This window comes from Protopterus annectens, chromosome 6.part0, assembly GCF_019279795.1.
Source record: "Protopterus annectens isolate FY-2018-M chromosome 6.part0, PAN1.0, whole genome shotgun sequence".
Classification (NCBI taxonomy): Eukaryota; Metazoa; Chordata; order Ceratodontiformes; family Protopteridae; genus Protopterus; species Protopterus annectens.
The window spans coordinates 858,568,307-858,579,973 of record NC_056737.1 but is presented as its reverse complement, the minus strand read 5'-3'; the positions used below and the strand labels follow the sequence as shown (position 1 = coordinate 858,579,973).

Sequence of the window (11,667 nt, the reverse complement as noted above, 5' to 3'; positions counted from 1 at the left end):
ATTTCTTTTTTTTCAAAACTTGAAACGTCATTTCTTGTTTACACACAGGTCACCATTTATGTTTCCTTCTCGGCAACAGCAGTATGCCAAACTCTAAGCGGGTCTTTTATTTATTGAGCCCTGCAGGTGCCAGTTTACACTTATAAACGAATGGCATCCAATGTATTGCCCCCTCCTCCTCCCTAAATCTGAAAGACCTGTAGTGCTTTAATCTGAGACAACTGTTTGGTCGTACCACTACGCTACATTTATTAGTAAAAACTGGGATGACGTGCTTCCCTGTGATCTCTTTTCAGTTGGGGTATATGTATTGCTATTGTCATAGGTATTTTGTGATAGTTTTTGTAGTTAGACTTGCAGAGTTCAGGTGCCTGCAGTGGATGTTTTTACTTCCTAATGCGGTTTAAAGATGCATTTTGATAGCTTACCTTCAGAAAAAGGAGGTCAAAATGTGAAACCACGAGTGCAGACAATCCCCCAGCCCTTAAATGAACAAGAGACAGACACAAGCGTGGTACACAACTTACAAGAGACTGGCAGCAGTTATCGCCATTCATCTGAGCTCACACACTCCGTGCTGGAGCGCTGACGGAGCTTACTGTATTAGAACAGAATGAGAGACGAGTGAGTCAAAGGGGATTTCCAGAAGCCGGGAGGAAGTGCTATAACTTACGTACAGGGGGACTTTCCAACCTGTGCAGAAAAAAAAGCACAGCTAGCCCAGTGAAGAAACATGGGGGAAATTTCGGACTTTGGCAATAACCTGCCCTGTAAGAAAACAATCCATCGGTGGTACTACTGAGTAAAAGCCGCTTTTAATCAACATTTTGCCACGGCTCAAAGCCTAGCTGTACGGGATCTGCCGACGCCTATTTGGCGGCTGTGGTATTTCTAAGAGGACAGTCGTATCCCATCGATACAGTACCGCAGCCAAGAAAGGCAGATTCTGATAGCCTTCTGTCCTTACCACTTGAACACGTAAGTAACATTCAGTTCTGCTAAGAAACACACTTGTCCGCATACAGTGCTGGTTTTGTTTAATTTTATTTTCCGTTTTCGAGGACAAAAGCTACTAAAACAAGTAATCAACTATTTGGAGTCCTCCATGTATTTCTGTGGGCGGGCCATGTGTCTTAAAGGGGACGCAGTTAAGAAGTGCAACCGGGGCATAATTTGAATTAGAGGTGGTCTGTGCTCTCTTTTCTTTGATTGTGAATGGTTTACCGAAGTGCTATAATGCATTGAGACTGGAAACACTGAAGTCAATATTACACAAATTTCTCGAAAGAATTACATAAAGCTCCAGTTATGCCTTGTGGAAGTTAGAACCTCACAAAATGTGTGCTGGCTGGAAACTGCTGGAATTTCTGAAAGTTAGCAGTATGTTTTGACTCTAAGTTTTTGGGGTGTCAGTAGGTAGTAGAATACCACTGTCGTCACAAAGTCACAGGACACAGTTCGTCAAATTTACAGAGTGGTTATCTTATTACCAGAAGCCTTGTTTTCTCCATGGAACAGCCAGGAGTGGTGAAAATGGATATATGGCGCACAGAAACGAGTCTGTTGTCTAGGCAAGGACGTGAAAAGCTAGGACATAGCCTGAGTGACATATTGGGAATGGTTAACTATTTGTTTCTGTAGTGGTGAAGTGAATGTAGAGTGAAAAACAATGACCACATTTACTGTCCTGTCTTGTTCTGTTTTGATGTTCCCCAGTTGTTGTGGTCTATTCATTTGTGCTGGGGTCTTAATATTCATTATGATGAAATCGTCAAACGTATATGATTGTATTAAGTAAATTTAACATTTTATGTAATTTACAAGCAAAATCAGTGGGATTCTGATACACTTCTGGATTGTGTGGTCTCCTTAAGAGTTCAATGATTTGTTGGGCTAGATGTACAGAATATTACAGGAGCATCAGAAGCAAACAACTAGTACTTTAGTAGGTGGTATATACCACAGGACAAAAATAAATAAATAGAATGACAGTAGGAAAATGGAACAGTTCATTAGTAACCCATTGATGTACGGAATAATGAATATATTATGTACAGATTATCAAGATGAACAAGTAAGGGGCAGTAAATGCCTATAATAAGTATCAAAAAGCTTGACCTCAGAATCAAAATAACAGTGTTCATGCTTGCCCAGCAGCCACAAGCACACATCTGTTGGAGGAAAGTGGCCTCAGCCATACATTTATTGTGAAAGTTAATAGATGTCAATGAAATGCCAGTTGATGCTAATCAATGCTAGTCAAAGAATCACCAGAAATGCACAAAGGGCAGGACTGTGAAACAAACCAGTCAGGCCAACAAAGGAACAACCATTTTCATGAAAAATGCACAGTCTTCTGAAACCAAATCGGTCAAAACTAATGGTTAAATGAAGCAAAAACAAAAGTGGGCAGTTATCAGAAAACAAACTCAGTCTATACCAGTGGTTGGAAAGATTTGCAAAACTAGCCAAAAATATGTTGTCACTGCTCTCAGCCTGCTCACTAGCCAGTAAAGTGCACAAGGGTTACCCTCATTCAGGGCTGCATGCCACCTGGGGTGGCAGATGCAAACCTACCCACAGGAGTGGCCTTAGGTCAACTGGTGCCCTAGGCAAAAGGGCTCCACTGCATCCTCAGTACACCAACTGGTGCTTCCATCCTGGTCTACCTACACCAAATAAATACTGGAAAAGTGCCCCTAATAGAGCAGCGCCCTAGGCGGCCACCTAGTTGGCCTATGCCTAAGGCCGGCTATGCCTACCCATTTTAAAGGGAACTAGATTGTGTGAGTTCATGTCCCTTCACCAGGCCCCCTACACATTTAGCCTTCCAAGTCTGCCATTTCACATGTAAGCAACATTGTTGATACAGCCTAGCCTAGTCTCCCTAACTCCTAACTAATCCTAAAATGTCTCGAGGGGGATAAGAAATTCCATCCTAGAGTTTAGTGCAATCAACCCTGCAAGATTACTGCTTCTCTAGCTGACCTGTCTTAAAGCTTTCTTGACTCTCATTGAACTATTCAAATGCCCCTGCCTCACGTCTGTCTTTCCTATTTCTCACATCACCCTTCCCATTTACTAACCCCTCTCCTCCTGTTAAGCATATTTTTCCTCCCTAGGCAAATTAGCTGAGATACTGAATTTTTGGCCTGCTTTTGTTACTTCAGACTGACTCAGAATTTAGGGGCACATGGTACACTAGTCTCAACAGCAGTATATCCTTTTAAAGACTTATGCATCTAATAACTAACTTCACATATGCATATATATGTGGCATTTTCTTACTTAAAAAAAATCTGTATATCGTACATTTACTTTCCTCAGTTCAGAATGTGCTATGTTGCAATCACACTGTCAAGGTTATATGATACACACAGATGTACTGGGAAAAACAAAGCTCAACTTTAATTTCTGGAAAATGCGTATTGATTTTGTACATTGTGTACTTGCACTACAATGAACTCTTAAGCCTTAGAAGTCTGGAGTGCTCATGTGCAGTAGATTGAAAATAATTGTGCCTTTGAAAGTCCTAAAGATCTGATGTTCTGTTAATAACTGATCTGGATCAGTAGTTTAATAATTTAGCTCAACCAGAATGTTCTGCATCTCCCATTGAAACATTTTCACTCTGAAAGGGCATTGATGATTTCCCAAGTTCTCTTTTACAGAGATGGAAATCTTCCAATCCACTAGACTAGTCAGATGTTTTCTGTTTCTTCTGTACACTTTGAACTAAATAGTATCTAGGGGATGCTCTCTAGATCCAGTTATGGTGCCTTTATGGTTCCTGGCACCAGTCCCTTCTGCTAAATGCCTGAATCGAGAGTCATTATTAGTACTTCCAGTTTGTAAAATTGAAAGATTTTTGGGTGATTTGCCTTGGTAAAACTTATGTTGCTATGATCATTTTCTTTATTATGATGTTGTAGTGTCTCTATTTAGTTTTATTCAATTTATTTTTAATTTTTAACTTTTGTTTGTGTTGTTCTTCAGTACTAGTTAAGAAAACAAGATGGGTAGTTTGGACTTAAGGCATTTATCCACAATATATATTTTTTTTCTGGAGCAAGCCTCACAGATTGCATTGCTGTATTTCTGTACTAAATCATTGACAAATAACTTAATAATTTGAAGACTCTGAATTGTCACACTTCCTGATTAATTTTTAATGCTATGGAGTATTTGTTCCACTTGCCCTTTGCTGTAAGACTTTCAGTAATGTGTTTGAACTCCTTGATTTATACTTTTATTGAGATTCCTGGCTTACAGATGGATGACTTTTATCTGACACCACTTGACTGGGAATTTCTTGTCAAGTAAAAGTAGTTTTAATTGCTACAGTAACATGTTGACTTGTGGTTTCATGTAATTGCAAAACAGTAATGGCTCATGGTACTGGACTACAAGCCTACAACCTCCTCCTCCATGAGGAAAATGCTTTATGTTTGTTTATTTGCTTAAAAATAATTGACTTTCCCAAACTTGAAACTCTGAGCTCTAGAGTTATGATGCAGAAAGGCTTAGATTTTTGGCTTGTCCATTTCTGTATTTTGTCTTTCTCCCCCATTATGGCTTATTACAGGTCCTATTGCCATTTTGTGAAGGTAGAAACAACACTTCAGTGGGGGTTGTTGGAGCCATTACCATTGTCTCAGACTGCATTAGGTGACTGGTGCCTGAAGCGCACTGAGTCAAATGTAAAAGAATATGTATTGACTTGTGGACGGCATTGCGAGCACTGGAGAAAACTTTTTTCTTTGTTCTTGTTGTTTAATTTTTTTAATTAAATAGTACTTTGTCATTTCACGTTGTTTTGGGGTGCAACTGCCAACCAGCCTGTAAGGCAGTATGTATTTTTAAATTCAGTTAAAATTGTGTGTGTAATGGGGGTTGCAGTAGATTGCACTGTTTGCATGTGATAACAATGAGCTGACATGCATTACTGCTGTCATAGTTTATGAACTTAGATGTTCAACTGTGATCGACTGAACAAATGAGGTATACATAGCCACAAACAAGTGACTGTAATTGGTGGGCACGTGTGTGTGTGTGTGTGTGTGTGTGTGTGTGTGTATGCGCACGCATATGAGCAGAAGGGGAGAGCTTGATAACAATAGGATGCAATATATGCACCTGTCAGCATCAACATAAAGTACCTTACTGTGTCCATTAGTAATTATTCATTTAATTTGTCACAGTTGGACATTAGAGATGTACACGATCGATGAAGTGGCTGTAATTGATGGGCATGGATATAGTCTGTGGATGAAACTGACTGCCCCTGCTCTCATTTGATCACACTTAAGTTGTTGTTGATTATATGGCTTACCAGGGAAGTAGTTTTTTTAAACATGCTGAAATACATTACTATGCCTATTATGTTGTATTTAATTGCAATTGAACATTTGAGGTATATGTAGACAATAAAGTTGGTATAATGAATTAGCACTGGGGCAATCTTTTGATGAAAGTGACTGATGGTAGTTGCTGTTTGATCATATCTAAACATACATTGACCTGCAATAGTATAGTCCCATACCAATACGTTAGCCCCACAAATTCAGTTTTCATTTTACACCCCTACTTTGTTTTGAAGTCAAAGTGTACCACTGCTGCACAATTTCTGGATATTTTAAGTAATAGCCTATACAAAAAGGTAAACGGGTCAACATCTACCTTCATTCAGTGTACACTCAGAATGTCACAAGGTGTCCGTCTTTTTATTTCTGATTTCTGAACATGCTGCAGACTTCTTATTTCTCCACCTTTTTCTGTCCTTGTGCAGGCATCTTGGGTAACTAAAGAACATCACAAAACGTTTGTTTTGCATTTAGTCATAACTAGATATGACTCCTCAGTTTTACTTGACATGGTTTCTCATAGCTGAGTAGAAATACTGACTCTGTTATCTTTTAAAAATGAAGTATTGAATCAAAAAAGCTCATCCTGATATTTAAAATAAAAACAGATGATTGGATGCAGTGACACGACATTATCTGACTATCATTTTATGATTACATTAGACAGTATTTGTTGTTCAAAGTCTACATCATACTTAAGTTTTTCTAGCTTTTTGATAGGCATAAATACTTGAGTAAAGTCCAAAGGACTTCCAGATCAATCCCAAACAAGCCATCCTTCCACTAGTGCAGGTACACTGTACTAGTGTATCAGCTGTATGCATTAACTTGCCAGGCTCATGCTGAACTTATGGATATTTTTGGAAAAACTAATATACTTTGATGTCCTGCAGGCGCATTATGTAAAAACTTCTTTAATCTGCATTAAAATAATCTATGATACGCTTCAGCTATAACTCTTTTACATTATTCTTTTCTTTTTGAACATATGGATCAAAATCTGTAATGCTCAAAAAGATACGATTTTGGGCTGCCTTACTGCATTAACACTGTATCAAGACATTTCTGCCTAGCATCCTCCTGTAAAGTTGTAGAGTAAAATTTGAGTACAGGTTCTATAGTGATTTACATGTTTAGGCATTTCAAAACATTTGTCTTGTTCCATTGATCAAAATCATGCAATATGTTTAGCAGCTTTCTTAGTCATAGTGTTGCATATGAGAAGTTAGGAATGAACTTGGAAAAATATTGTACTATTTCAAGAAAACACACAAGATGCTTTTTATGAAGATTTCCAATTTCACAATTTGTTTTTGTCAAAGCTGGGTTTAAGCCCTTCTAAATTCAGTGCATATCTTACATACCTAAGAAAAGTTAAACAGAATGAATAGTTACTTTTGTTCAGCTTCAAACCTTTTTGCCTTAATCTGTCTAGCCACTTTAGTGGATGTAAGTTCCTGTTTGGTAGCCTCACAGACTAGAAGATTCAGTTGTATTGGCTATTATAAGTCTCAGTCTCTTAGTAGCAGAATCAGAGACAAAGCCAACATTTTCAGGGAGAAAGGACTCAAATTAGGGACACTTTTAGAATTATTAGTACCACTGATTTAGAAAGTGTACAAAGTAAGAGTACAAAAATGAACATGCAGGTTCTGAAGTCAACAACGTATGTAACTGTAATGACTGTCATTACTTCTTAACTAAAATCCATCCACCTTTCCTCAAAGCATCACAGGTTTTAGGAGACCAGAATAATATTTTGAACCAAGAATTGGGCACATTCCTGAAAATCGTGGATAGTTGAGTGGTATGTTGTCTACCCCATCTTTCTCTTCAATAATTTTAATCTGAACACTCTGAAACATTAATGGAGCAGAGGAAATTCCAAATGGTAACTCTTGAAGTCTACCTTAGTTTGTATTAAATATGCACAGCTTTGAAGTAATGTCATCTAGATCAATTTACCATTTGAACACCAAGACACTTTACTTCAGACTTGTTTAAAATGTAGTCACACGGTATACCTGTCCCTGTAGCTGCATCCATTAAAGATGCACATACCTTTTAACTTGGAATTTCTATTCTACTTCTGTGAATGTTGTATACTAATATCACAAGATGATGAAACAAATGTGGTGAAAAGTGAAAGTAGTAACTTTCTATATTGGTAGCAGAGGTTGGTAAAGTCAGTATTAGAATGGAGAAGTAGTCCCAGTGTGTTTCAGGGATGTGAGAATGTATGGAGTGGGAGTGAAGATAGTGAAGGTTATCTATATATTTATTTTTTTACAGTAACAATATTGAGGTTGTTTTTGCTTTTAGCAGTTAGTACATACATTCATTCATTCATTCAGGAGGTAGGCATAGTAGCTGAGGAAACATGACTAAAAGAACCAGCTATTTACTCTGTAAAAAAACAAGAGTTGTTTGACAAACAAATGTTCCATTGTATTGTAGACGGTACAGTGATCTATTTAACCATTTGGCTGAGAAATAACCTGTTCGGAGAGGTGATATAGTATTTATAGTAACAATTTGTTTGTAATTCCAGTGATCTGGAGCTACATGCATGAGAACCTGCAAAGATAGTTACTTCAGTTTGGGGTTAAAAGAAGTTGGTATTTATTTTTGCCTAGTTTGGAGATGTTTATCTGCCCCAATTTTATCTGTACTTCAACAGAGGTATGTACAGTTAGGTATTACATGCAGTAGTGTAATATATTACATTGAAGAAAAATGTTATTTTGGTAATGACATGCTAACATCATTAAAATTCAGACCACAGTTAAAGGATGTTTTTTGAATACTGCTAGTGCCAAACATTTGTCTACCTCTGGGGGGAAGGTAGGATGGCAGACATGATGTCTGTGTGTGTGTGTGTGTGTGTGTGTGTGTGTGTGTGTGTGTGTGTGTGTGTGTGTGTGTGTGTGTCAGACCACAGTTAAAGGATGTTGTTTGAATACTGCTAGTGCCAAACATTTGTCTACCTCTGGGGGGAAGGTAGGATGGCAGACATGATGTCTGTGTGTGTGTGTGTGTGTGTGTGTGTGTGTGTGTGTGTGTGTGTGTGTGTGTGTGTGTCAGACCACAGTTAAAGGATGTTGTTTGAATACTGCTAGTGCCAAACATTTGTCTACCTCTGGGGGGAAGGTAGGATGGCAGACATGATGTGTGTGTGTGTGTGTGTGTGTGTGTGTGTGTGTGTGTGTGTGTGTGTGCGTGTGTGTACATGTGTGATTTTAGTTCCTTTACAGACAAGAAGGCACAGTGTTGCAGGGCATTGTTTCACTTCATGACATTGCATCATAACTTAGAATTGGATTAAGACTTATTTGGAAGAATTTAATCTAGAATCACACAGCAGTGGTACGTGTAGGATTTGAGGAGCACCTGATTGGTTATTTTGGAACACAGAAAAAAGTTAACTGCAGTGTTATCCAAAGAACAAAGCAAGAGGAAAGCTTACCTTTAGTGACAGTTTGAAACCAATCTCTGTTTTTGACACATGTTTAGTGCATACTGCAGGACCATTTTTTTCATACTGTTCATTTAGATCATGCATTTGTGAGTCAGCATAAACATACTAAATTACATGAAACCATATAATTTTCATGGCATAAAAATGCCAGCTTTTTGTTTGCTGCTAATAAAGGGAATTTATTGTACTACTGTTATCTACTATTTTTGCAGTTAACTTGTGACCCATGTCAATAAGATATATAGCCACCAGATGTGGACGTCAGTCCTTGGTCAAATGTTTCAGCACTAGGATGTTGCTTAACTTGGGAGATTGTATTCTTGAGCCATGGCTGTTAGAAGGTAGCTCAACTATAGAAGACTACCAGATGCTTGTTGTGCAGATCCCCAGGGAGGCAGGGGGGTGGTGAGCCTTTCCTGTTACTAAAATCTGATTATTCATGAATGTACTGTTATGGTTAGTTAAAGTTTATCATTATTGTATACATCATAGGGATGATTAATACACGATTCATATATATATAAATTGGAGACTGCTAAGCAGTGCACATTATAGGTTCCATAAGGTTGGTGTGTATGTATCATCACATGAAGTACTGCAGCAACAGCCCCCCCCCCCCCCCACACACACACACACACATACACCGGATTGGACACTAAGTATGTAATGTTTTGATAAAAATGTAGGTGTAACAGCCTCACAAATGCTGTGAGCAGTATGATTTTTGAAAAACATTGAAGTGGTAGCTGCTGTCCTGGCTGAGTGATCCCTAATCCCTCCAGACAAAAGTTGTACTTGTAACAGAAAATTTCAATTAAGTACCCACTTGGAAAAGGTCTGTTTTGTTATTGGAAGTTTATGGTTTCTCTTTAATAAAGAATCAAAATGCTGATCAGTCTGCAAACTGGATTCTGGCCTGTGCTCATAATATCTTTGAGCCTTTGCATACTAATGCAGTACAGGGTTCTTTCCTCATCACGTTTCTACATGTGGTAGAAAACTGGAAGCTAAATATATTGATTTTAGGGTAAAATTTAAGACCAACTTAACATAAAAGAGAGAGTTCATTTTGTTAAGACACCTTTCATTGTGGAGGGCAGTACAAAGCTTTATGCATATTTAAAATTTACCTCTTTTTTTTACTTCTAGAAGATATCAAAGTTTCTAAAATTTAGAAAGGGAAAGCCATCTTCTCAAAATGTAGATTTGAAGCAGGAACCACGGAATGTTTGAGGACTTAAATGTAGGATAACCTTTAAGCACTGATTAACAGTAGTGTTTGTGGCTAAAAGAAGCTTCACAAGCTGAGAGGTGGAATGCTATAATGATAATATATTGGTACACAATCCCATATTAAACCGACACTGTATACTGTAACATACTAAACTGGAACGGTAGTCCACTCGGATATCTAGAATTTCTAGTATTAGGTGTCTTAATTTCTTGTATAATAGACAGGGCTTCATTAGAGAAAACACATGATTGTTGGGAATTAATTGGAGGTCATCCATTCATTTAGATTTGGAGCTTTTATGCTGAAGTGGTGAACATGATACCCTTGCTGGAGAATGCAGTTACTGCTGTAAGGTAGTGTCAAGGCCTCTGTTTACTGACATTTCAGATAGCATAGTTGACCATGGTTAGCTTGGCCAGAAGGGAGCAATACAATGCAATTCATTCTTTCTTTATTTTTTCATTTAGAAAAAAAACTTTTTTTATGGTTGGAAAATATGGAGGGAAGCATACAGAAGACCTTGATTCCTTCAAATTGAGAATTATTTTTTTGTTATTGATAGAGCATAAGGCAGCATTGAGCAAGACACTGAAAACTGATTGCTCAGGTGTGAAGCAAACATGTCTGTTTTTGAGCAGCCTCACTTTTTTATTGTGTCCAGTACCATAGCTCAGTGTATAGAGGCCAGTCATAGGAAACTGAGCTATATCTGTTTAGATTATCTTCTGCTTTGCTGTGATGATTCCAATACAGGTTGGATTTCTGTGAACTGTTGGAAAGCTGATAGACTTACTGTGCAGAGTTGGAATCTATTTCAAACTGATAAGTACACATTTTGCCACTTTAACTTGCACTGTGTTGTATTTATACACTTGCCTATTATTTATAGTGGTGCTGTATTGTTTTTGTTTCTGTCTCTTGTGTTTTTTTTTTCTCAGGGTAGCTCAGGCTAGTTTCAGGGAGGGGGTTGTTGAGCCAGCCCACATCCTAGCTGTTAGCCATTGCCTGAGGTGTATTTGTCTGAGATTGGTACAGCTCTACCGGTCTTTTCAAAAATCTAAATTCATAACCTACTTGACAGATACCTTACCATTGATGCTTACGGAATAACCTTATATGCTACTTTAAGCATTCATCACATTGTTCAGAATTTTCTTTAATGATCCATATCCAGCATTGAGCTCTATGCAGAACCAGCTCAGCAAATTCAACACATTGTTCATATTTCCATTAATGATTCACATCAAGTATCCGGTAGGGATCAAGAAGACTGATTTGGTTTGTTCCCAGCCTTTTCAATCCTTCCTCTAGCCAGCCCATCCCACCTTAACCCTCCTACCTATCCTGGCCCTACCTGCCCCCCCCCCCCCCCGAAGCCCGAGTCCGAGCTGACCTGCCTCAGACAAGTGGTAGCTTGCTGCAATTTAGCTTGCAAGCTGCTGTTCATTGTAATTCCAATACGGATTGGATTTCTGTGAACTGTTGGAAAGCTGATAAACTTGCTGTGCAGAGTTGGAATCTATTTCATACTGATAAGTACACATTTTGGCACTTTAACTTGCACTGTATTGTATTTATACACTTGCCTGTTA

The 11,667-nt window shown here is 38.3% G+C and overlaps 1 protein-coding gene across 1 annotated transcript in view; it reads left to right on the top strand.

Moving 5' to 3' along the window:
* Positions 1-217: 217 nt before the first annotated feature.
* The window catches only part of TRAF3 (TNF receptor associated factor 3), a 793,845-nt gene continuing 782,395 nt past the window's right edge, over positions 218-11,667 (top strand). Inside the window, exon 1 of the mRNA XM_044074528.1 lies at positions 218-978. The gene's annotated coding sequence lies outside the window, so the exon portion shown is untranslated. The remainder of the gene's footprint in view (positions 979-11,667) is intronic.